The sequence below is a fragment of the Lutra lutra genome, chromosome 12, assembly GCF_902655055.1.
Source record: "Lutra lutra chromosome 12, mLutLut1.2, whole genome shotgun sequence".
Lineage (NCBI taxonomy): Eukaryota > Metazoa > Chordata > Mammalia > Carnivora > Mustelidae > Lutra > Lutra lutra.
In genome coordinates, this window is record NC_062289.1 from 84816349 (window position 1) to 84841925 (window position 25577).

The 25577-nt window shown below is 45.2% G+C and overlaps 1 long non-coding RNA gene and 1 other non-coding gene across 3 annotated transcripts in view; one reads left to right on the plus strand and one right to left on the minus strand.

The window, feature by feature from the left end:
- Window positions 1–3303: 3303 nt before the first annotated feature.
- Window positions 3304–25577, minus strand: part of LOC125082518 (uncharacterized) — a 37326-nt gene continuing 15052 nt past the window's right edge. For both annotated transcript variants that reach the window (XR_007121999.1, XR_007122000.1), the window contains exons 3-4: window positions 4527–4674; window positions 3304–3595 (exon numbers count right to left, since the gene is read on the minus strand). This is a non-coding gene — a long non-coding RNA (uncharacterized LOC125082518). The remainder of the gene's footprint in view (window positions 3596–4526; window positions 4675–25577) is intronic.
- On the plus strand, window positions 16758–16831 carry TRNAN-GUU (transfer RNA asparagine (anticodon GUU)). The gene has a single exon. It is a non-coding gene; the product is annotated as a tRNA-Asn (tRNA).

Here is a 25577-nt window from a genome sequence, read left to right on the forward strand (position 1 = left end):
GTCTTAGCACCTGCTCATCCCTCCTCTAGAACACCGTCTCAGGGGACACCTGGGTGGGTCTATTGGTTAAGTGTCCAACTCTGATTTCAGCTCAGGTCATGATCTCAGGATTCTCGGTTTGAGCCCCAAGTCGGGCTCCACGGTCAGTGCGAGAGTCTGCTTATCCCTCTCTCTCTGCTCCTCCCCCCACTTGCACCCTCTCTCTCTCTCTCAAATACATAAGTTAGTTAAATCTTTAAAAAAGTAACAATCAGGTAAATAAATAAATCTATAAAAATATAAAAACAAAACACCATCTCAAGCCAGGCTGATTCTAGCTCCTCTTTCAAAGATCCAGCTCAGGGGCACCTGGGTGGCTCAGTGGGTTAAGCCTCTGCCTTCTGCTTGGGTCATGATCTCAGGGTCCTGGGATGGAGCCCCACATGGGGCTCTCTGCTCAGCAGGGAGACTGTTTCCTCTCTCTCTCTCTCTGCCTGCCTCTCTGCCTACATGTGATCTCTCTCTTTCTCTGTCAAATAAATAAAGAAAATCTTTAAAAACAAAGATTTAGCTCAAACATGTCCTCCCCGGTATGTGCTATGGTGAGTGCTGTGAAGTGTGTACACCTGGCGATTCACAGACCTGTACCCCTAGGGATAAAAATACCTTATATGTTTGTAAAAAAATTAAAAATTAAAAAATTAAAAAACAAACAAACAAACTTGTCCTCCCCTGGAAATCATTCTCGGACCCACCCCAAAGCTAGGGGTACTGTTTACTGCACTTCCCACCCGGCTTTGTAAATGCATGTTTTCCCGATGTCCCATGCACTAAGGACTCTTAGAGTACGTGGGCTGAAGCTTATCTTCAAATGTTCGTGAGTGTTTAACAGAGGACGCAAGGGAACAGGCTGAGGAAACAAAGTGCTCTTTCCCCATTCCTGTTGTTCTGGTTCATCTTATTTGCAGTGGCCATGGACAGCCAACAAAGCCTCTGTTCTAGAAAGCTGCCACAATCGAGCGGAATCTAAATTGTTTGTCTCTTCCAAACATCCACATTGGGCTCACCAGAGCAAGGAGGCCAAGGGATAAAGAATTGGGAAATCGAGTCAGGAAGCTTAGAGCTGCCTCAGGAAGACATAGTTGGTCATACTTCATCTGGCCTGCCTTTAGGACTCAGCACATTTTCCTTATTTTCCCTCCCGTTCCTGGGAGTCAGACAAACTAGGGAGTCAATTACCTTCAGTCCTGCAGTGATAAACCAAGGGGAGGGACTTCAGGGTCCAAATCGTGTGAGTTGTGTTTGTTATGAGATGGTTCACTAGGAGTTTTTATTTATTTCTTAAAGTAGGCTCCAGGGGCACCTAAATGGCTGTCGGTTGGGCATCAGACTCTTGATTTTTGGCTCAGGTCATGATCTGGGGTCATGGGATTAGGCTCTGAGTCAGCCTCCCCACTCAGTGCGGAGTCTGCTTGAGGTTCTCTCTCACCCTCCCCTCTGCTCCTCCCCCCACTTGCTCTCTCTCTTTCTCTCTCTCTCTCTAAAATAAACAAATAAATCTGGGATGCCCAGAAGGCTCAGTCATTTGAGCATTTGCCTTCAGCTCAGGTGACGGTCCCAGCCAGTGTCCTGGGATCGAGTCCCGAATCGGGCTCCTTACCAGTGGGGAGCCCGCTTCTCCCTCTCCCTCTGCCCCTCCCCACCCCACTCGTCTCACTCTGTCAAATAAATAAATTAAATCTTTAAAATAGATGAATAAATAAATATTTGGAAAAGGTGTTTTTTTTTAATCAAAATAAAATAAGCAGGCTCCACACCCAACATGGGGCTCAAACTCATGACTCTGAGATCAAGAGTCACATGCTCTTCTGACTGAGCCAGCCAAACACACCAATTCACTAAGAGTTTTAAAGAATTTTAAATTAGGGGCACCTGGGTGGTTCAGCGAATTAAAGCCTCTGCCTTCAGCTTGGGTCATGATCTCAGGGTCCTGAGATCGAGCCCCACATCGGGCTCTCTGCTCAGCAGGGAGCCTGCTTCCCTTCCTCTCTCTCTCTCTGCCTGCCTCTCTGCCTACTTGTGATCTCTATCTGTCAAATAAATAAATAAAATCTTTAAAAAAGAAGAATTTTAAATTAGTTACTGATAGAGCTGGCACACTCAGAAGGCTATTTAAGGGACATTTAATGAAAGGCCTGTTTATAGAGTAAACTTAAGGGAGCAAATCAGGGATAAAGAAACCTTCCGGGACTGGCAATCCTGGAGGTCAGTTACCACCCCCAGACCTAAAGGCACAAGGGGAGACAAGAGTTTCAGGACCCAGAGAGGGTGCAGCCATCCAGCAGGAGTGTGGTGTTCAGTGGAACACAGCTGCTGCTCAAACATCTGGAGTAAATACCCTTTCTTGGCCTCCTCTCCCCTTCTGCCAGAGCCTCTGATAAGCTGAGGGCAAGAGGGTATGGGATACAGAGAAGGGCAGGGAGGGAAGAGACTTGGAGGGGCAAAGGAATATCCAGCACAGTCGTCAATATTTAAACACTTGGGAAGTAAGATGCAGAGCCCCACAGAGTGAACGGTCCTATTTTTATACAGCGAAGTCAATTCTCCCAAATATACCTATGTAATTGCTCGTATATGGCTGCAGGAAGAGTGAGGGGCCCCCCTGGCTGGCTCAGTCGGTACAGCATGAGACTTGATCTCGGGGTCGTGAGTTTGAGCCCTGTGTTGGGTGTAGACATAACTTAAAAGAAAAAAAAAACTCTGTATTCACTTCGGCAGCCCATAAACTAAAACTGACTGCATAAGGAAGGAGAAAGCAGGGGATTTTATACATGAGATTGTTAATATTTAGTACCCGGGCAGAGTGTGGGGCAGGGGAGAAGACGACTAAAAAAAAAAAAACAAAAAAAAAAACAACAACACAGGATATTTATGAATAGGAATTCTGAGTAATTTAACAAAGAAAATAATTATTAAAGAAACAGCATATCATGGGTGCCTGGGTGGCTCAGTGGGTTAAGCCGCTGCCTTCGGCTCAGGTCATGATCTCGGGGTCCTGGGATGGAGTCCCGCATCGGGCTCTCTGCTCGGCAGGGAGCCTGCTTCCCTCTCTCTCTCTCTCTCTGCCTGCCTCTCTGTCTACTTGTGATCTCTCTCTGTCAAATAAATAAATAAAATCTAAAAAAAAAAAAAAAGAAATGGCATATCCAAGGAAGATAGATTATTGTAGATGCTGTTTCTAATGAATGACAAGATTTTGCTTCTAGGGGTTGGTTAAAGTAATTATGATACAGCCATTCAGTGAAACACACACAGATACACAATGAACATAGGTGTTTATTACTATGAAAAGTGTTTACAAAGCACACGTCTAAGAAGTTGTTACAGGTAAGTGTATCTATACTCATAACCATCTATACCCGTCTCCATACCTATGTATGTATCAATGTGTAGATCAGTGGTTATGCCCAGATTAGTCATGGTGGTTGTTTATAGTCTGTGGAGGAAGGATCCTGGGTGGGTTTGTCTTCTGTATTTTATTTTTTTCTCCTTGTTTTTTTCTACTTTTAATTAGGTGTATCTTCTCTTTTTTCCCCTAAATTGACTTTCATTAACTCTGTGATAAAGAATAAAATAAAACACGTATCCGAGCTCATTAAACATGTGTGTTCAGTTTGTAAAAACTCAGAGAGCTGTATGCTTTTTGCTCCTTTCATGTATATGAATCTTCAATAAAAAGACTACCTTTCAGGGCACTAGTGGTTCAGTCAGTTAAGCATCTGTCTTTGGCTCAGATCATGATCCCAGGCTGCCAGGATCGAGCCCCACATGGGCCTCAGGGAGACTGCTTCTCCCTCTCCCTCTCCCCTCCCTGCCCTCCTCTGCATTCATGCACTCCCCCCCTCTCTCAAATAAAATCTTAATAAAAAGTACAAATTTTACATCAATGGATTTCACATACAAATTCAAAATTCTATCTTCATTTGAACAAAATCTGGCCAAATTAGGCACACGTCCCCACAGGTAATGACTGCTGAAGCTGAGCAATCATTGTCCTTTTGGACAAAGCATGAGTGTAAAACTCCACAACCCCAAGCAGCTCTTCTCTCTTTCATGACACCCTCCAGACATCTGGAGATTAATAACCTCTCCGAACCTTTTCATTTGTAAAATTCCTAAGGTTCTCCAAAAACTGTGGGACACGCCAGGAAAAATGAGAAAATGGGACTGAGAATAAAGGAAATGAATCTCAACTCTACTATTTACTAGTATGTACTGCTTAGCTTCTCTGAGCCTCAGTTTCCTGAACTGTAAAATGGGTATAATAATAATAATAATACCCACCTTACAGGGTTGTCAAGTTAAATGCATAGTATTAGACACAGAGTCACTCCCATCTCTATAGGTAGTAGAGACTCAAAGCTCTCCCCAGTACTCAGAAATGCGAAAAGAGGGTTCAAAGAGGTTAAGCAGTGCATTGACAGCAACTTGTAGGCCAAAGCTAATCCCCTATTGCCCTTGTGGAGAAGGAAAGTCAGTCATCTGACCTGAAGGGTGGATGATGTTTCAAAGCTTGGGGACTTTGGATGATGAGGACACAGGTTCAGTCTGGAAGGCATCAGTGTTTAATCTTGAGTAACCTCGCCCCCGGCTTACGCAATGCTGGAGCCACTGACGTGATGATAGTGGTTTCACCTGAAAGGAAAAAGAAAACCCCTTTGATGTGCCCTGGGCCTCAAGCCAGAGCACTTGCTTGGCCTCCCGGCCATTGCTCTCCTCTGCCCACTCCCCAGTCACGAAGGCCTCCCACTCCCTAACCTCAAGCAACCAGAGCCCTTGAGCCGCTCCTACGGGCTCAGGAAAGCCCATTATGGATTCTTCAGGAAGTTTGCAAACCGATTTTTTTTTTCACACCAGCCTCACCTAAAATTAAATTCTACTAAAAATTAAACGTTAAAACTGCAAAAATTTAGGGGTGCCTGGGTGGCTCAGTTTGTTAAGCCGCTGCCTTCGGCTCAGGTTGTGATCCCGGGGTCCTGGGATCGAGCCCCACATCAGGCTCTCTGCTCAGCAGGGAGCCTACTTCCTCCCCAACCCTGCCTGCCTCTCCACCTACTTGTGATCTCTGTCAAATAAATAAATAAAATCTTTAAAAAAAAAGTATCTGTAGCTATTTAATTCTGCTGTTGTACCATGAAAGCAGCCATACACAGTTTGTAAATGGACTGGTACCACTGTGTGCCAATAAAACTTTATTACAAAAACAGGCAGTGAGGGGAAAAAAATAGAACGTGGGCCAGATTTGGACCAGGGACTGTAGATTGTCCGCTCCTGCCTTGACAATCAATAAAATAAATCCAGCCTCGGTCTGTAGCATTTGCTGAATTCTGTGCTGTAAATACTCCCCATGGCCAATTTCGAGCTACCACTGTGAGGTCAGTCCCTGAAACTTGGAGTTGAGAACAACACGTGCACCAACATATCACACAGATATGATAGAAGCCGCCTCAAAAGCACAAGTAAAATGAAAAAGTGGTAAAATAACTAGGAGGTGGTGAAAGGTTACTACCTTTGTTCTTACCTTATTTATATTTTTTTAAGCAGGCTCCGTGTCCCATGTGGTGCTCAAACTCACGACCTTGGGATTGACGCGTACTTTACTGACGGAGCCAGCCAGGGGCCCCCTGGCTTGGCATTTTCTGACCAAAATAAATTATTTGGGCAAGTTTTTGAGTCCCCATTTCCTTATCTATAAAACATGAGCAATAATATTGAGAGGATAACACGGGCGGAGGGCTCGACAGTGGCAAATCCAATGGGGGAGAGGTGTGGGCAGCGAGGGCGTGATCACGGGACGGGTTCTCTGGAAGCAGACGCTGAGACAAAGCAGGGGTAGGAGAAGATTTTAGGGCTTCACCTCAGTGAAAGGAAGTGGGGGAACCAGACTGACAAGGAGCGGCAGGTGGCAGAAGGCCACCTTGGCCAGCCCCACCAGTGGTTCGAGACACACTTGCCGGTCAGTCTTCCCCACTGGAAATTCTCACGAGATTTCTTCTCCATCGGTGCCCACAGTGCTTGGTCATGCCAGTGTCTTCCAGAACATTAAAGAGTGAAGAGGTAGACCAGACAGACTGGTGGGCAGCCGAGGAAGGTTTATTGAGTGACAGCAAAGTGATAGCACCAAAGCACCCAAAGAGAGAGGTCGGGGACCCGAGGGGCTTGCCACAGGAGTTTTTATGTCTCGGTAGTTTTACGGGCTTGTTGACGGGGTGTTTTAATCTGACTAACCCTTGGGCACCTGTCATCCAATCAGATTTTTGTCACCTATCTATCATGGGAAAGGGAGGAGGGCTCCTTCCAGGTAGTATAAAACCCTCCTAAGGGGGGTTTCCTCTTAGGGCGGGGCCCCTTGTCCTGCATGCCTGCTTTCTAACTCTCCTTCATCATTCCCCCCTCCGAAGAGGTAACCCTAACTGCTATTAGGGGAAAAGGGCGACAACCGATGGCAGCTACCTCCTGCTGGTCAGGAGCCTTGGGTGGGGCGGCAGTCAGGGGTCCTCTCCTCCCAGTCTATCAGGGGGTCCTCGGTAGATGTTTGGTTTTGACCTTCAAGTGAGGCTCCATCTGAAATACCATTTGGAGTTTGACCTTTATTCTGGAAAATCCACAGCGGGTTACTTAGGAGGCAAGTCCCAGAGCACAGTGCAAGACCAAGGACAGCCCAGAGTCCTGTGAGATATAAAACATATTTCAGTGAACTCCCCCCACACCGTGAGGAGAGGGTGGGCGAAAGGAATGCAATAAGGATGACGATTTGAAGGGATAGAGGGGAAGTAACATTTATCTGTGTCTTGTTGCTTCCAGACTAGTTGGAGGTCCTCTCTGGGTTTACAGAGGGATTTGGGTTCCTTGCTGTTGGGCCCTGTTGGGGACCAGGGTTTGACGCCGGAATGGTGGATCCAGGCTTCACTCTGACTGCTGCTGGAGTAGCTAAAGTCGCCGTATGCAGGCCTTCCCAGCCTGGCTCGAACAAGCACTTGGTCCCCCTGGGGTGAAAGGGGACAGGCTGGTTATTTGGGGGCTGGGAGTTAGGAAGCTCCTTCCAAGAGGGATAGTGATTCCATTATCACTCTGAAGGGACCGGGGGAGTCCAACCCAAGGGATTGACCAGTGTCTTTACCACTGCCGAGGCTTTTCCGGTTTTACAGGGAAAGGCCTCAGTCCAGGGCATGGAGGGATCATCTACCCACACCAGGAGGTACTGTAGCCATGCATTTTAGACATGGGTGACGTTCATTTGCTGATCTTCCCCGGGGGGAAGTTCCCACTTGCTGCGTGCCTCTGGGGAATTGTGAATGGGGGGAATGCGTTCTCCTTTGGGCAGACTCCACACGTCTTTAACATGTTTTTAATAGTCCTATCTAAATTTCTCCCTGTAAAGAGTTTGGGGGTCATTTGTAGGGTTTTATCTTTGACCTAAACGGTAGGTTCGGGGTAGGGTTTTAGGATCTTTTATGGGTTAGCGGCTCTGCCTGTTGACTGCGAGGGTATAACCCTATTCTGTGGCCAGTTGTGTTTTCTCAACTGAACAGCGGGGTCTTTCCTGGGTTACGGAGCCATCCCTGATGCGGGGGAGGGGACGGGGGGCGGCAACCAGAGGGGTCTCTGACCTGACAGCCTATTTTGCTACAGCCTCAGCCAATCTATAACCCTCCATTCCTTTTTTGTGCCCTTTGTAGTGTACACCTGCTACTTCTGGGGTTTGTGTACAGCTTATAGAACCGTGTGAATTCCTGATGAAACTGTAGGAGAACCTGAAGCAATTAGAACCCGTCTCTCTCCACACTGTACCACGGCACAATGGACGAACAGGACGGTGTACCCGGAGTCAGCACTGACTGTTTTGCCCTTGATCCACAGCTGCGGCGAGGGCCCTCAGCTCGGCCCGCTGGGTGCCTGCCCCAGGTGGGAGAGAGTTACTCTCTATTGTTTCATAGAAACTTCCAGCCTCTCGGGTGTCCTGTTCAACAAACGAGCTCCCATAGAAAATAAAGTCCATTCTGGATTTTCTGCTGGGGTTTCTTTCTTTCCTTCTTTTTCTTTTTTTTAAAGATTTTATTTATTTATTTGACAGAGATCACAAGTAGGCAGAGGCGGTGGGGGGGAAGAAGGCTCCCTGCCAAGCAGAGAGCCGGATGCGGGGTTCGATCCTAGGACCCTGAGATCATGACCTGAGCCAAAGGCAGAGGCTTAACCCACTAAGCCACCCAGGCGACCCTCTTGAGATTTTTAAAAGCTTTTTCTGAGTCTGGATCCCATATGAACAGATGGACACAGGCCTCCTGGGTGTCCTTGATCAGCCGACAGAGGGGGCATGCTATTTCTCCATGTCCCAGGATCCACAAGTGTCCTGTTACACCCAAAAAACCTTCTCCAGCCAGAGAAAGTTGTGGGGCCCTTAAGATATTTGGGAACGGGCACTGTTAAGGCCTGGCCCACTTCAGCCTGAGTTGTCCAGACCTGGGAATTAAGAGAAATGTGGGGCTCCCAAGCATTAAGAGTGAGAGGAAATTAGATCTCCCCAGGTGCATCCCAGAAGGCGAGAAGAAAATTTGGCTTATGGGTCACCCAGTGACGCCCTTAATGACAGCACTGCAGTTAAAAAGTTGGCCTGGAGTGGAGAGCAGAACGGAAAAGGTGGTATCAAAAAGGAAATCAGGGGTGCCTGAGTGGCTCAGTGGGTTAAGCCGCTGCCTTCGGCTCAGGTCATGATCTCAGGGTCCCGCATCGGGCTCTTTGCTCAGCAGGGAGCCTGCTTCCTTCTCTCTCTCTCTCTCTCTCTCTGCCTGCCTCTCCATCTACTTGTGATCTCTCTCTGTCAAATAAATAAATAAAATCTTTAAAAAAAAAAAAAAGAAGGAAATCAATTGGTTTTCCTTCTATTTCCAGAATTACCGGAGGCACTGGGTTCCCTGGGGTTAGCTATGGCTCCCGGGCCCCAGCAGTCCCAGTCAGGGGCACTGGCCATCTGAGCCCTCGCAGACTGAGGTCCCCGAGGGCATTCAGATTTCCAGTGTCCCCCTCTATACGTGCAACAATGGTTACAGGACCTCAGTTTTTGCCACGGGGGGCATTCTCACATCAGTGTCCCAGGCAGCCACAGAAATGGCATCTGTGCCAGAGTCTTGGGAGGTCACAACCAAAGCCTCGGACTTCCTGAAGCTTCTCTTCCTCACTCTCTCCTCTTGGTCCCGACTGTGAAAGACCCATTAGCAGTTCGTTAGAGCTCTTCTAGGGTCCCCTCAGGGCCAGCAGTCAACTTTTACAGCTTTTTTCCAAATAAGAATCATCTTGGCCTCAGGGACAACCAGGCGGGGGAGACAGAGATGTATTTAATGAGATTCTCTCACGCTTAAGAAAAATTGTTGGGGAGCGCCTGGGTGGCTCAGTGGGTTAAAGCCTCTGCCTTCGGCTAAGGTCATGATCTCAGGGTCCTGGGATTGAGCCCCACATCGGGCTCCATGCTCAGCGGGGAGCCTGCTTCCCCCTCTCTCTCTGCCTGCCTCTCTGCCTACTTGTGATCTCTCTCTGTCAAATAAATAAATAAAATCTTTAAAAAAAAAGAAAAGAAAGAAAGAAAAAGAAAAATTGTTGGGTTTTCTTCCTGAGTTTGGGTTGACAGTTTTATTTGCCAGCAGACCCAGACATCCTCTACCAGAGACTTCGAAAGCTACCTTAACAATTGCCCTTGAAAACTCTGAGACACACAAGATTAACCATTTTTTATCGACAGACCCAAACAGCCTTCGAAAGCATAAACTGATATCCGGTTAGCAATGCTTTAGCACTTTGGAAAAGACCGAGATGTAATCCCATTTATCATTCAAACAAAACTTTCTTAACATTATTACCCATGAAAGCTTTTGAGACAGACAAGATTAACCACCATTTTAAGGCGAGCTTTTTTGACCTTCAGCAAACCAAGACAGGATCACTCCCAGCTCTAAACCTCATGAGCGCGGGACAGGTGAGTAGATGCCGTGGTTTTTTTCCCCACCAAAGTGGAAAGAGGCAGTCCATGTCAGGCCAGAGAAGACAGGGAATTTCCCTGAAACAAAGGGAGTTTGGGCAGCTGCTTGGGAATATCCTTCAAGTCTCCGTCCTGAGGGAGACTAACCACATCTGGCTCCAACTGTACCCATTAAGCCGTGAAATGAATGAGGGAGAAACCCCCATAGACCGCTCAGTCCCTCTAGGATACGAGCTTGGGAGTGACCGCGATACCAATTTCCAAGGAGATCCTTAGGATCCTAACTGGGCTCTTAAGGAAGTAGAGCTGGGACTCCCGTTGGAAACTGAAGCCACCCATGGGCTCACCCATCCCTTGACACCCGTATCTTTCAACAGTGGCCAGAATCCCACATTTTCCTGCTTCGGAGAGGATCTGATTTAACAGAAGGATTATGCTCAAGTTTGGAAAACTTTGAGGTTCCCCCTTCATCTCAGGTCTTGTAGCAGCCTCTCCCCTTGATCCCCCTTGGAGCACTCCCTGTTCTTAGAGATGGTGAAACCCTCGAGAACCAGCAGGGGTTCCCAGATAGGGTGGGACAGGTACAGGGACCTGATCTTATGCTAGGAAGGATAGAGGCAGGAGTGGAGATTTCCCCTGCAGACTCCATTTGCCTATCAAGTTTTTTTTTTTAAGATTTTATTTATTTATTTGACAGAGAGAGAGAAATCACAAGTAGGCAGGCAGGAAAATATGGGGAAGCAGGCACCCCACTGAGTGGAGAGCCCGATGCAGGGCTCGATCCCAGGATCTTAAGATCATGACCTGAGCTGAAGGCAGAGCCTTAACCCACTGAGCCACCCAGGTGCCCAGCCTACCAAGTTTTGATGTGGATGTGGTATCCCTTTTTTTCCTCCCAGAGTCGGGGTGGGGAGGTTTCCAGAAGAAAGCCACCAGGAGGCTGGGATTGATCCTACAAAGCTGAGATCAGAACACCTTTTCCCCAGTTAAAACCAGGAAGGCGAAGTCCTTCAGGTGGCCAAGTCTCGTCCTCCAACTTGTATTGCGGCCATGCCCCAGAACAAAAGAAAATGAGTTGCCTTCGTCCAATTAAAACCAGGAAGGCATCCAAGTAAACAAGATTGGGCGATTTATGGAGCTGATACTCTTTCTATAGCCTATAATGCCAGGAAGGGGCTCTAAAGGAGTAAAGGTCTTGGTCGGGGAATTACCTCTACAAGAGAAGAGGAAAAGGCGTCCCTTACCTCATTTTCTTATCGTTGATCGGGGAGACTTGGGAAGAGAGGGAAAGGCACCCCCCCACATCAGTTTCTCCTCATTTTTCCTGATGTGTGGCCCTAGTGACTCATGCGACTGACAGCCAGAGCCCCTGTCCTCCCTGTGAGGTGCTGATTTTTACCCAGGCTTCATTCTACCTCCAGAGAGTGACCCTGGTTTCCCCGCCCTGAAGCCTCCCTTAGAAGTCAATGCATACACTAGATTTCTTTAAGTGTTCTGTCTGGCATAGCCACCGAATCGTCTTTTAGTAGAATTGCTCTGTCTGGCAGAGCCACATGAAGGGACAAGATAGGACACCCAGGGAGGGGAAATCCACCTGGGATAAGACCCAATGGGACCGAAAAGTCAGGGAGCATCCCCTAGATTACAGTTCTTTTGTGCTGCTTGGCCATTCCTGCACATAGCTGCTGTAGCCAGTCTGATGGGTGTCCAAGTCGTGCCCAGGATAGGAGGAGTCAGAAACGGGAGACTGTTCCTCACGGTAACAGGGAACTGTGAGTGAGGTCCCTTGCCCAGGGGACCCTCATGGGCTTCCCCACTCATTCTCCTGGGGGAGGAATCCACCAAGAAAATAGTAGGAGAAGGTTTTCTCTTCCCATACCTGGGTGGGCGAGTAAGGAACCAGGTCCCTCCAAGAGCCTTTGGTTGTCCAAAGGGTAGCCTGGTTGGCCCTCAGTTGCTGCTCAGTTTTCCCTAGGTCCCTCACATCCGGTGATCTGTGCCGAGAGGAGTTCTGAGTCTTTACCAAACCAACATTCCCAACCTCAAGTCAGAGAAGAGCCCAGAAAACCTGTCACCCGAGACTTGAGAATGACAGCAGCCGCACTGACGGCTCCGACGTGGCCGCCCGGTGCCCTGCATCTGGGCAGAAGTTTCCTTCCTCGAGGGGAGCTGGGACAGGATATCTATGTGCCTACCACAGCGGTGCACTGTCTGTAGAGAACTTTTTAAAGAATGATAAAAACTGATAAAGTCTGCCACTTTGTTTTATCATCTTGTGCCAGAAACTCGAAACAATGTCAGTGGCAGTTGCTGAAGCAGACAGCTCCCTCTCCCCACCACCTTGGTAGCTGATGTTAGGTAAGTGCTCATGGATGGTGTTCTTGCTGTTATTACATGAGCGTTCTCCTAGTGTTTGTCAGGATGAGTGGTTGTAAAGGCCAGAAATGCAACTCAGACTAGCCGAGGCCTTAGAAGGAAGATTCTGGCTCACCCAGACGCATGCCCGGAACAAGGTGCTCAGATGTTAGGAATCTGCCTATTTCTTTCCCATCGCTGCTTTCCCGGGGCGGGCTTCATACACAGGCACATTCTTCCCTCCATGGAGGCAGATGGCCCCCAAAGCTCTATTCCATAAGCTTAACCACACAGAGCTCAGAGAGAGGCTCCTTCTCGAGCAGAAGTCCCACGCCAAAGCAGCTCATTGGCCAGCTTTGGTCAGGGTCCCATCACTGAAGCAATCACAGGGATTCTTCCCGGCTGGTCCTGTCTCGCCTAGCCCCAGACCACATGGACAGGAAGGGGAAGGAATGATTCCTGAAAGGAAAAGTGAGATGCTGTAACAACAGAGTAGGACTGGATGCTAGCAGCAAATATCCAAGATATTCCTCAGCGCTCCCAGAGCCAAGCCCAGAAGACATCCTTCATCCCACATCATTTGCACTGCTTGGAACACTGAGAATCAGAGAGGATCTGGGAGCGGCCCAAGTTCATGGTGTCCAGAGCCCGGGGATACTGTATCCCGTGCCAGCAACTCTCTTGGACACTCCGGGCCATCGCTGATAACTGGTGATACAGCTCCCTGTCCCCCGAAGTTCAGGCATGTGGGCTCTGTGCCCTAAGAGATAAAGACTAGCCACACCCAGCACCCCACTGCACTGCGCTACCGGATAACAGACAAGCCCCCTGGCCAGCCCTCACCTGCTCCCAGACTGCTGTCTGCCCTTGTTGGCAGGGCTGTGGGGCCTGAGGCGGAAAGGAGAAGTTCTATCCATGGGCCTTTGAATCCTCATTCTCTCTTTTGGGGGCTCTGTAGCTGTGTTGACTCTAGGAAGCAGAGCACAGGACCGTTTGGCTGTTTTTAGGTCCTATTTTAAAATGCAACTAAAGCCTTTTGGTTTATTTATGTTCTCTGAATATAATAAAGATTCATAAATAGGCCACTGGGCCGATCCAGTCCAAGCACAGCAGCTAGAACAGCTGGGTTTTTTGCTCAGCCCTCCTCCCTCTGTTGACCTTGAAGAGACGAGCCTTTCAAGTCCTAATGATGTTGCCGCTATAAAACTCGAAAAAGCCCCCCTCCCCTGCTGCCTCAGAGATAAAACCCAAATACCATAATCTAACATTTGAGACCCTCCCACATTCCTTACAATAGTCAACATAATCAGTAGTCATTAACTGGCCCTCACTGGGGGCCGGGTAGCCAGCAAGGCACTCTGCACACATCAGATCTGACGATCCTCGTTAACAACGCTAGGAAGGAGTACTAGTTTAATTCCTACTTTACAGAGGAGGAAACTGGCGAGGCCACGTTCAGGCGATAGGCTTGAGCAATGGAACTGCGAGCAAGGCACAAGGCACAAGGGCCCCCAGTGATCATACCAGGGGCCAGAATGCAAGCAGGCTCACTAAGCCACCCACCTCAAAATAGCCACAGGCCTTACTAACCACTGGGCTACTTACAACCAGGCACAGTTAGCTTTTAAAAAAGGGACAATTCCATACGTTCCCATATGTCCTCAGCCCGCCCTGTAACTAACTGTGGTCCTCACCACCACCTCATGGCAGACCGTGTCTCCTTTGCCCTGGTGCCCGCTGCCTCCTTGCAGTGTATCCAATAAACTTCTATGTCCTTTGCTCTGCCTTCCCCAGCTGGGATGCCCACACTTTGATGGCTCCTCTGGGGGAATGTCTGCTGGTCTAGGACTCTCCCCAGATTCTCTAGGAATTTCTCAGGACTTTCCCTCAGTGCATGGCCTCTAGGATTCCTTGGAGAACTGATGATCTCTCCAGTTGCTTCGGGAACTGGTTAGTCCTCGGCGAGGATCCCAAGTCAGTAGGGGAAGCCCTCGGATGGCCTTGTCTGAAAAGGGTAGGGATTTCCCCTCTTGCCCTTTAGAGGGATCCTTCCCTCCCTCTCCTTTCTCTTTCTGGCCCTTCGGTGGCCTAACCCTAGTATTCCTCAGAAAACTGAAAGTCTCGGGCTAGGGAGGCTCCCTGGTGTGGACTTTTGGGCCCCTTTCCTGATGCTGAACGATGGTCAGCCACCTTGCTTCTTTCAGGCAATACCCTCCCCTCCCACTTTCCCTTTATTCCCGCAGATCCAGCCACCGTCTTGATCTATAGGCAAAACACCTCCCCTGTTGCCCCCAACAAGGATTGCTACTGTCATTTGCCAGGACCCTCTCCTTGGTGGGACACCCTACTACAGCCAGTCGCCCCATAAAATATCCAGCTCTTTTTCAGGTCAGTGGCCATGCAGGGACAGGAGCAAGTGGTCAAGGATGAATTCTTGAGACGTTTTGGTTGCAGAAAGGTGCTTTTGTTACCGTACGGGGACAGGACCCGTGGGCAGTAAGAGCCGTACTGGGATTGTGAGGAGTGACCGATTATAGACTTGTTAGTTAGTGGGGGTTAGGGGACAGTGTAAGTCTCTTAGGAATTTATGCATGTTAAAAGCAAGGTCTCCAGGACCTTGGAGGGCTAGCTATTGTTAAGATAAGGTTGCTTTTATGGTTTAGTAAAACATTAGTCATGAGACCCTTCAAATGTCTATCAGTGGGCTGCATGTTTGAAAGGCGATTGCTAACATGTATCTTTTGTGGGGAGGGGGGAGGCGTGAGAGGAGGGCGGGTTACCTGAGGGCGGTTACACAGACAGGAGCAAAGCTTTAGAGGTAAAACATTAAAGGAAGTTCTTGAGGGAGCTGTAGGAGTGTTACAACTGGCATGCCTCAGGAATCCTGCCCGGAGTCACAGCAAAGTTCTCTTCCTTCCCCCGAGTGGGGCACACGGCCTGAAATCTTGATGGTCCGAGCTCCATTCCCCTTGGTGGGACGCCCCTTTGGGAATCCGCAGCCGGTCTCTACAATTCCCTCTATTCCTTTGAACTTGTCCTGGGGATGTGTTTGGTTTTTTTCAAGATTTTATTTATTTATTTGACGGATAGAGATCACAAGTAGGCAGAGAGGCAGGCAGAGAGAGAGGAGGAAGCAGGCTCCCTACTGAGCAGAGAGCCAGATGTGGGGCTGGATCCCAGGACCCTGAGACCATGACCTGAGCCGAAGGCAGAGATTTAACCCACTGAGCCACCCAGGCGCCCCGGGGATGTGTTTTTAATAAAAACTGGAACAGAGACATCTGGGTGGCTCAGATGGTTAAGCATCTGCCTTCGGCTCAGGTCATGATCCCAGGATCCTGGGATCAAGTCCCGCGTCGGGCTCCCCGCTCAGCAAGGAGTCTGCTTCTCCCTCTGTCTGCCGCTCCCCCTGCTTGTGCTCTCTTTCTCTGACAAATAAATAAAATCTTTTTAAAAATAATAATAAAATAAAATAAATAAAAATAAAAACTGGAACAAATTGGGCTCCCAAGGCCTGAGGAAAAATGTCCCATCTATTTATGTCGTGTTTCCTGGCTTCATAACAAACTCCCAGATCAAGAGGTATGGCCCCTCTAGGGAACTTGCTTATTATGATACTTTTTTTCCCCAGTTGACCTCTTTTGCCAGAACTTCAAATGGTCAGAGGTCTCACATGCAAGCCTTCATGGCATTGTCCCCCAAATCTCCAACCCCCCCCCAAAAAAACTGCAGAATGTGTCTTGCTGGGTTTCATGGCCCATCTGGTCCTGCGAACATTCCAGATGATCCCTCTTTTATGCCATCCCATCGTCTTTCCCTTCCCCCTGAAGGCCCAGCAGCTCTCCTGCACTTACACTGCCCACTTTAGACTTTCCCACAGGTACCCCAGGTAAAAACTGACAAAGTGGGGGCACCTGGGTGGCTCAGGGGGTTGAAGCCTCTGCCTTCGGATCAGGTCATGATCCCAGGGTTCTGGGATCGAGCCCCACATCGGGCTCTCTGCTCAGTGGGGAGCCTGCTTCCCCTCCTCTCTTTCTGCCTGCCTCTCTGCCTGCTTGTGATCTCTGTCTGTCAAATAAGTAAATAAAATCTTTAAAAAAAAAAAACTGACAATGGGGAAAAAACTGATCGACTTATAGTGCACATAGATGCAAAATTCTGAGTATGAAGGCTAATTTTAAGTTTGTTGATGTAACTAAAATAGATATGTCTTTAGAGTTATCAGCATTAACTATAAAACTTTTCATTCAACCAAGGTTTACTAAAGTCCAATAACCTCGCCTTATCTCCATTGCAATTTGTCAGCAAAAAAATGGCTTAAAATGATGGTTCATTTTATAAATAAATAAATAAACTTCTTTTAAAAAGATGTGCTGTGAGGGTGAGGGGGTGCACCTGGCTGGCTCAGTTTGGAAGAGCATGTGACTGTTGATCTCAGGGTTGTGAGTTCAAGCCCCACGTTGGGTGTCAAGATTGCTAAAAATAAATAAGCTTTAAAAAAATGATGGTTAATTTTGCTTGTCTCCTAAAGTTCTCATGGGTCATTGATAAGTTAGCTTTCAAAATCTTCGGTAACCTGAAACTTGGAGGTTTTGCTAAGTTAAATTATAAATCAGGTTGAATTCATTGGATATCTAAGTCTCTTCCAAATAAGATAAAATACAGAAGCCAAAGGCAGGTAAACATAAGGTTTAAACCTTATGTTTACCTGCCTTTGGCTTCTTATTGTGGAGAGACTAAATATACTTGGGTCTGTTGGAAACATGCTTCGTGCCTTCCTGAGACAATTTACTAGGAAAATGCACGTTCCTAAAAATTACGAAATGTATTAGTCAATTTGCCAATCTAAAGAATCCTGCTCTAATAGTTCACGATTGAACTACACTACTTCATTTTCAGTGGAGACTAAGGTTTCTAGGAGTTAAAATTCTGCTGAATGTAATTAAGACTGATGGAAATGATAAGGAAAGCAACTCTTTATGTATGAAAATAGGAGACATGTTAAGAAAGGTATAAGAAGTGAGCATACGTTTTCTTGAGGGAAAAATAAAGTAAGTTTGTCCTAAATTGAGACTGGTGAGTTAGACGGAAAAGGCTTAGAACAAAATCTGAATCCAAAAGAAAGCTGTAGAAGTTTTGTGAAGGAAAAGCTTTAGAAAAAAATTTTTATGAGTGGTTAAGACAGATCAAGATTGAAATGAATGGATTTTTTTAAAAGGTTTTATTTATTTATTTGACAGAGAGAGATCACAAGTAAGCAGAGAGGCAGGCAGAGGCGGGGGGTGAGGGAGCAGACTCCCTGCTGAGCAGAGAGCCGCATGCAGGACTCGATCCCAGGACCTGAGACCATGACCTGAGCTGAAGGCAGAGGCTTAACCCACTGAGCCACCCAGGCGCCCCCATTTCTGGGTTCTTGTTCTGAAGCTCCTGCAAAATGAGTTCTGTCTTTAAAGAGATTCATGAAAAGGACTTTGTGTGTGTGTGTGTGTGTATGACAAATACAGGTATTTGCTATCTTTTTTTTTTTTAAAGATTTTATTTATTTATTTGACAGACAGAGATTACAAGTAGGCAGAGAGGCAGGCAGAGAGAGAGAGGAGGAAGCAGGCTCCCCGCTGAGCAGAGAGCCCGACGTGGGGCTCGATCCCAGGACCCTGGGATCATGACCTGAGCCGAAGGCAGAGGCTTTAACCCACTGAGCCACCCAGGCGCCCCAGGTATTTGCTATCTTTAAGATCATAAAACCGAACTGGGTAAGAATCTCCAGAACTTATGGGAAAGCTGCATTCAAACAGGACAAAAATAAAAAATGTAGGACCGAATGAATTAGAGAAGATGATTATAGTTTTTATGACTCTTGTTTGAACCACCGCTGGTTCTCTCATGTTTGCTCTTTCAGATTAAGGAAACTTTTTTTTTTTTTAAGATTGTATTTATTTATTTGAGAGAGGGGAGAGGTCAGAGGGAGAAGCAGACTCCCTGCCAAGCAGGGAGCCCGATGTGGGACTCGATCCCGGGACTCCATGATCATGACCTGAGCCGAACGAAGGCAGCTGCTTAACCAACTGAGCCACCCAGGCGCCCCCCCCCCCCGAAGGAAACTTTCTCTTAAGACATCCATGATACACAGAAATATCATGATAAAATATCCCTTTGTGAACAAATTGAAACATTTTACTTTCCTTCCCGATTGAACCCTCTAAAATTCAGAAACTCTCCGTGAGTATTCTTCCTTCCATGGCAGTTACAATTATTTGCATAAGTTCAATAAGAATCTGTTTTTGTAACAGGACACTGTTGGAAACATAGTTATTTTGCCAAGGCTTTGACTGACTGTCATATTTGAGACAGACAAGCGTAGACTCAGATATGATCAGATAGCTCAAGGAACTAAGGTTGACTTTATGGGGACAGTGAAACCCGTTGAAAATGTTGGTCTGAAACTTTGTTTATAGACTTCCTGGTAGCTGTACCACATTAGCAAAGAACATCAGTTCCTGGCAGGTGCAGGAACCTCGGGGCATTTGGGGGACCTAGAGAAGAGGCATTTGCCCAAATCTATAAGTACCGTACCTTTTGGACTCAAGAGGCTATTAAAAGTTCAATCTAGGGGCGCCTGGGTGGCTTGGTCATTAAGCATCTGCCTTTGGCTCAGGTCATGATCCCAGGGTCCACATTGGGCTCCACATTGGGCTCCCTGCTCAGAGAGAAGCCTGCTCCTCCCCCTCCCACTCCCCCTGCTTGTGTTCCTTCTCTCGCTGTGTCTCTCTGTGTCTAATAAATAAATAAAATCTTTGAAAAAAAATTAAAGTTCAATCTAGAGATTCCTTATGAAAATTTCCAGCAAAGTAGATATTTTTTAAGATTTCATTTATCTAGGGGTGCCTGGGTAGTTCAGTGGGTTAAGTCTTTGCCTTTGGCTCAGGTCATGATCTCAGGGTCCTGGGATCGAGCCCCGCATTGGGCTCTCTGCTCAGCGGGGAGCCTGCTTCCTCCTCTTTCTCTGCCTGCCTCTCTGCCTACTTGTGATCTCTGTCAAATAAATAAATAAAATCTTTAAAAAAAAGATTTTATTTATCTATTTGAGAGAAGAGAGAGAGCATGAACCCAAAAGGGGCAAAAGGCAAAGGGCAGAGGGAGAAGCAGGCTCCCCACTGAGCAGGGAACTGGATATGGGACTTGATCACAGAACTCTGGGATCATGACCTGAGCTGAAGGCAGAGGCTTAACCAACTAAGCCTCCCAGGCAACCCCAGAAAAGCAGAGTTTAAAGGACCTATATGGTCGGGGCACTAGGGTGGCTCAGTTCGTTTAACATTGGACCCTTGATTTTGGCTCAGGTCGTGATCTCAGGGTTGTGAGATGGAGCCAAGCATGGAGACTGCTTGGGATTCTCTCTCTCCCTCTCTGCTCCTCCACCCCCACCCCTGCTTTCTCTCTAAGAAAAAATTTTAATTAAAAAAAAAAAGGATCTATATGGCCAATTACTATTCTTGCTGAGCTTATTTAAATAATTAGGCCACGTTTGTTAAAACTGGACTTGTTTTAGGGGCAAATCTGCTTCTCCCTGTTCCTCTGGCCCTCTCCACCGCTCATGTGCTCCCTCTTGCTCACTCTCTCTCAAATGAATAATAATTTTTTAAAAATCTTAAAAACCAGACTTGTTTTACAAATGAATTAGTCTTGATTTGGCTATCTCTGGAAATAAGGGGGAATTTAGAAAAAAATTATGTTCCAACAACACAGCTTTGTGGAAGTCAAATTCTAGTTCTGACTGTCTTTGAATGTTTGTTTTTTGCCTAAGCTAGACTGCTTGAGGGAAGAAACTTCAGAAAAATTGCTACAATGGCTCATGTATGGACAATCTTCGTGCTTTTTACTCTGTGGAGATAATAACAGGACCCCATGGGCATATGATTATTTGAACAGCTGGAAAACTGGATGGAGTCCCCAACAATTGTATAACTCAGCTATCACCTCGACCGATTCTGTGTGGCTGGGATGACAAAGTTGCTCCGTAAAATCCGGAGTGTACCCCACTCTGTGGGGTTAACTGTGGACTTACGGAGATAAGGGATGACTCTGCTTTCCTTAGGACTAGATAGAGGACGCACCTGGGGTCACCCTTATTCCCCAAACAAGTCTTCTCCCACTGGCCAGCAATTCTTCATAATTGGGATATTGTTAAGGCTAGACACTAAACAAAAAGGGCTTCTTGATGGTTTTATTCCTTAGCTGTATTTCTTTCAGGAGCTGCCTCTATTGATATAATCTTCCAATTAGAGGCTTTGGCCAAGCATCATACAGAGGCCATCTTTAGTCAAGCCCAACACACAGTCACCCACAAATTCAAAAGGTAGCCCTCCAAAACTGAGAACCAGTGCAACAGGCCCCTCCCACAGAAGATCAGCAAGAACATTCAGCCAAGGCCAAGTTCATCGATCAATAAGAACTGCAAAACTCCAGCCCTAGGGGAATACAGCACATAGAATTCACGGGTTCTTCCCCGTGATTCTTTGGTCTTTCAATTTTAATTTTTTTTCCCCTCTTCCCTTTTTCAACTAATTTCTTATTTCATCAACTTTAAAAAAATTTTTTTAAAGATTTTTATTTATTTATTTGACAGAGATTACAAGTAGGCAGAGAGGGAGGCAGAGAGAGAAAGGAGGAAACAGGTTCCCTGGCGAGCAGAGAGCCCGATGTGGGGCTCGATCCCAGGACCCTGGGATCATGACCTGAGCCGAAGGCAGAGGCTTTAACCCAATGAGCCACCCAGGCGCCCCAACTTTTAAAAAAAATTTTTAGTTGTCATTTTCACAGTTACATTCTATCCTTTCATTGTATTTAATATCATTTTTGTGTGTATACACACACACACACACACACACACACAAAGTTTTTCTCACTTTACAATTTGGGGATGTAGTTTCTTCTAACAGACCAAAATACACTTGGAATCTAGTGTATGGCTCTACTCTCCTCACCTGTCTAGTCATATTTTCTTTCTCCTTCTTCTCCTTCCTCCTCCCCTTCCTCCTCTTCCTTCTTCCTGTTAAAGTCTTTATAAATTTTCATCTTTACAGTTACATTCTACCCTTTCAATGTTTTTAATTTTTTTGTATATTTTTTGGTATTTTGTATTTTGTATTGTGCAAAAGTTTTGTATATTTTTGTATTTATGTAAGTTTTTCTTTCTTTACAATTTTGAGATGTAGTTTCTTCTAACAAACCAACCAAAATACACTCAGGGTATAATGTATTGCTCTGTTTGGTTCAACTGTCTATTTATATTCCTCTTTTTTTTTTCTTTTTTTCTCTTTTATTTTGTCTTTTAATTCTCATTTTTACAATTACATTCTATCCTTTCACTGTATTTTACTTTTGTACATGTATGTTTTTCTTTCTTTACAACTTTGGGATCTAGTTTTCCAATAAACAGGCCAAAATACACAAAGGATCCAGTGTATTACTCTATTCTGTTCACCTGTCTGATTATATTCTCTCTTTTTTATTTTAGTTTTTATTTCATTATTTTTATTATTATGTTTTTGTTTGTTTGTTTCAAGTCTCTTCTACTTTGTTTAGTGTACATTTCTCTGGGGACATTGTTGCCATTTTAGTATTTTGTTCTCTCATTCATCTAGTCTTCTCTGGAAAGAATGACAAGACAGAAAAACTCACCTCCAAAAAGAGAACAAGAGGGAGTACTCACTGCCGAGGACCTAATCCGTATGGACATAAGTAAGATGTCAGAACTAGAATTCAAAATAATGATTATAAAGATATTACCTGGGTCTGAAAAAAGCATTGAAGACACTAGAGAATCCCTTTCTGGAGAATAAAAGAACCAAAATCTAATCAAGTCAAAACCAAAAAGGTTATTAATGAGATGCAATAAAAAATGGAGGCTCTAACTGCTAGGATAAATGAGGCAGAAGAGAGAATTAGTGATATAGAAATCCAAATGATAGAGAATAAAGAAGCTGAGAAAAAGAGAGATAAGCAACTACTGGATCACGAGGAGAGAATTTGGAAGATAAGTGATACTATATAGCGAAACAATACTAGAATAATTGGTATCCCAGAAGAAAAAGAAAGAGAGAGGGAGGGGAGAAGGTATACTGAAGCAAATTATAGCAGAGAACCTCCCTATTCTGGGGAAGAAAACAGGCATCCAAGTCCAGGAGGCACAAAGAACCTGCCCAACAATCAATAAAAATAGGTCAACACCCCAATATCTAATAGTGAAACTTGCAAATCTCAGACAAAGAGAAAATCCTGAAAGCAGCTTGGGATGAGATCTGTAACCTACAAGGGTAGAAAACCAGACTGGCAGCAGACCCATCCACAGAGACCTGGCAGACCAGAAAGGACTGCCATGATATACTCAGAATGCTAAATGAGAAAAATATGCAGCCAAGAATACTTTTATCCAGCTAGGATATTATTCAAAATAGAAGGGGAGATAAAAAGCTTCCAGGACAAACAGAAACTAAAAGAATTTGTGATCAACAAACCAGCCCTATAAGAAATATTAAAAGGGGGGCACCTGGGTGGCTCAGTGGGTTAAGCCTCTGCCTTCAGCTTAGGTCATGATCTCAGGGTCCTGGGATAGAGTCCTGCATCAGGCTCTCTGCTTGGCGGGGAGCCTGCTTCCTCCCCTCTCTCTGCCTCACTCTCTGCCTACTTGTGATCTCTCTCTGTCAAATAAATAAATAAAATCTTTTAAAAAAAGAAATATTAAAAGGGGACCCATTGAGCAGAAAGAAAGACAAAAGTAACAAAGACCAGAAAGCAACAGAGACAATATACAGAAACAATGATTTTACAGGTAATACAATGGCAGTAAATTTGTATCTTTCAGTAGTTACTCTGAATGTAAATGGGTTAAATGTCCCAATCAAAAGACACAGGATATCAGAGTGGATTAAAAAACAAGAACCAATGATATGCTGTCTGCAAAAGACTCATTTGAGACCCAAAGTCACCTCCAGATTGAAAGTGAGGGGGTGGAAAACTACTAATCATGCTAATGGACATCAAAAGACAGCTGGGGTAGCAATCCTTGTAACAGGCAAATTAGATTCTAAACCAAAGACTGTAATAAGAGATGCGGAAGGACACTCTAAAATAATTAAAGGGTCTAGTCAACAAGAAGATCTAACAATTGTAAATTTTATGCCCCTTACATGGGAGCAGCCAATTATATAAGTCAATTAATTAAAAAAATTAAAGAAATACATTGATAACAATAAAATAATAGTAAGGGACTTTAATACCCCATTCACTGCAATGGACAGTCATCTAAGTAGAAGATCAACAAGGAAATAAGGGCTTTGATTGACACACCGGACCAGATGGACTTCACAGATATATTCAGAGTGTTCTATCCCAAAGTAACAGAATACAGATTCTTCTTGAGTGCACATGGAACATCCTCCAGAATAGATCACATACTGGGTCACAAATCAGGTCTCAACTAGTACCAAAGGACTGGGATCAATCCCTGCACATTTTTGGACAACAATGCTTTGAAACTGGAACTCAATCACAAGAGGAAATTTGGAAAGAATTCAAATACATGGAGACTAAAGAGCAGCCTACTAAAGAATGAATGGGTCAACCAGGAAATTAAAGAATTAAATTCATGGAAATGAATGAAAACACAACTGTTAAAAGCCTTTGGGATACAGCAAAGGCGGTCCTAAGAGGGAAGTATTAGTAATACAAGCCTTTCTCAAGAAACGAGAAAGGTCTCAAAAACACAACCTAACCTTACACCTAAAGGAACTGGAGAAAGAACAGCAAATAAAGCCTAAACCCAACAGGAGAAGAGAAATATTCAAATCAGAGCAGAAATCAATGAAATAGAAACCAAAACAACAGTAGAACAGATCAATGAAACTAGAAGCTAGGACTTTGAAAGAATTAATAAGATTGATAAACCCCTGGCCAGACTTATCAAAAAGAGAAGAGAAAGGACCCAAATGAATCACGAATGAAAGAGGAGAGATTGCAACCAACAATGAGGAAATACAAATAATTATAAGAACATATTCTGAGCAACTATCTGCCAACAAATTAGGCAATCTGGAAGAAAGGGATGCATTCCTAGAGACATATAAACTACCAAAACTAAAACAGGAAGATATACAAAACCTGAACAGACCCATAACCAGCAAGGAAATTGAAGCAATAATCAAAAATCTCCCAACAAACAAAAGTCCAGGGCTGGATGACTTCCCAGGGGAATTCTACCAGATATTTAAAGAAAATTAATACCTATTCTTCTGAAGTTGTTTCAAAAAACAGAAATGGAAGAAAAACTTCCAAACTCTTTCTATGAGGTCAGCATTACTTTGATCCCCCAAACAGACAAAGACCCCAACCAAAAAGGAGAATTACAGACCAATATCCCTGACAAACATGGATGCCAAAATTCTCACCAAAATACTAGCCAATAGGATCCAGCAGTACATTAAAAGGATTATTCACCAAGACCAAGTGGGATTTATTCCTGGGCTACAAGGGTGGTTCAACATCCGCAACTCAATCAATGTGATACACTACATTAATAAAAGAAAGAACAAGAACCATATGATCTTCTCAATAGATGCAGAAAAAGCATTTGACAAAGTACAACATCCTTTCTTGATTAAAACTCTTCACAGTGTAGGGAGAGAGGAAACATACCTCAATATCATATAAGCCATATACAAAAAGCCCATAGCAAGTATCATTCTCAGTGGGAAGAACTGAGAGCTTTTCCCCTAAGGTCAGGATAAGACAGGGATGTCCACTGTCACCACTGCTGTTCAGCACAGTACTGGAAGTTCTAGCTTCATCAATCAGACAACAACAAGAAATAAAAGACATCTGAATCAGTTAAAAAAGAAGTCAGACTCATTCTTTGCTGATCCCATGAGGCTTTACGTGGAAAACCCAAAAGACTCCATCCAATAGAACTCATACAGGAATTCAGCAGAGTGTTGGGATATAAAATCAACACAGAAAAATCAGCTGTATTTCTATACACTAACAATGAGACAGAAGAAAGAGAAATTAAGGAGTTGATCCCATTTACAATTGCCTCCAAAACCATAAGACACTCAGGAATAAACCTAACCAAAGAGTCGATCTGTACTCAGAAAACTATAGAATATTCATGAAAGAAACTGAAGCTGACACCAATAAATAGAAAATTGTTTCATCC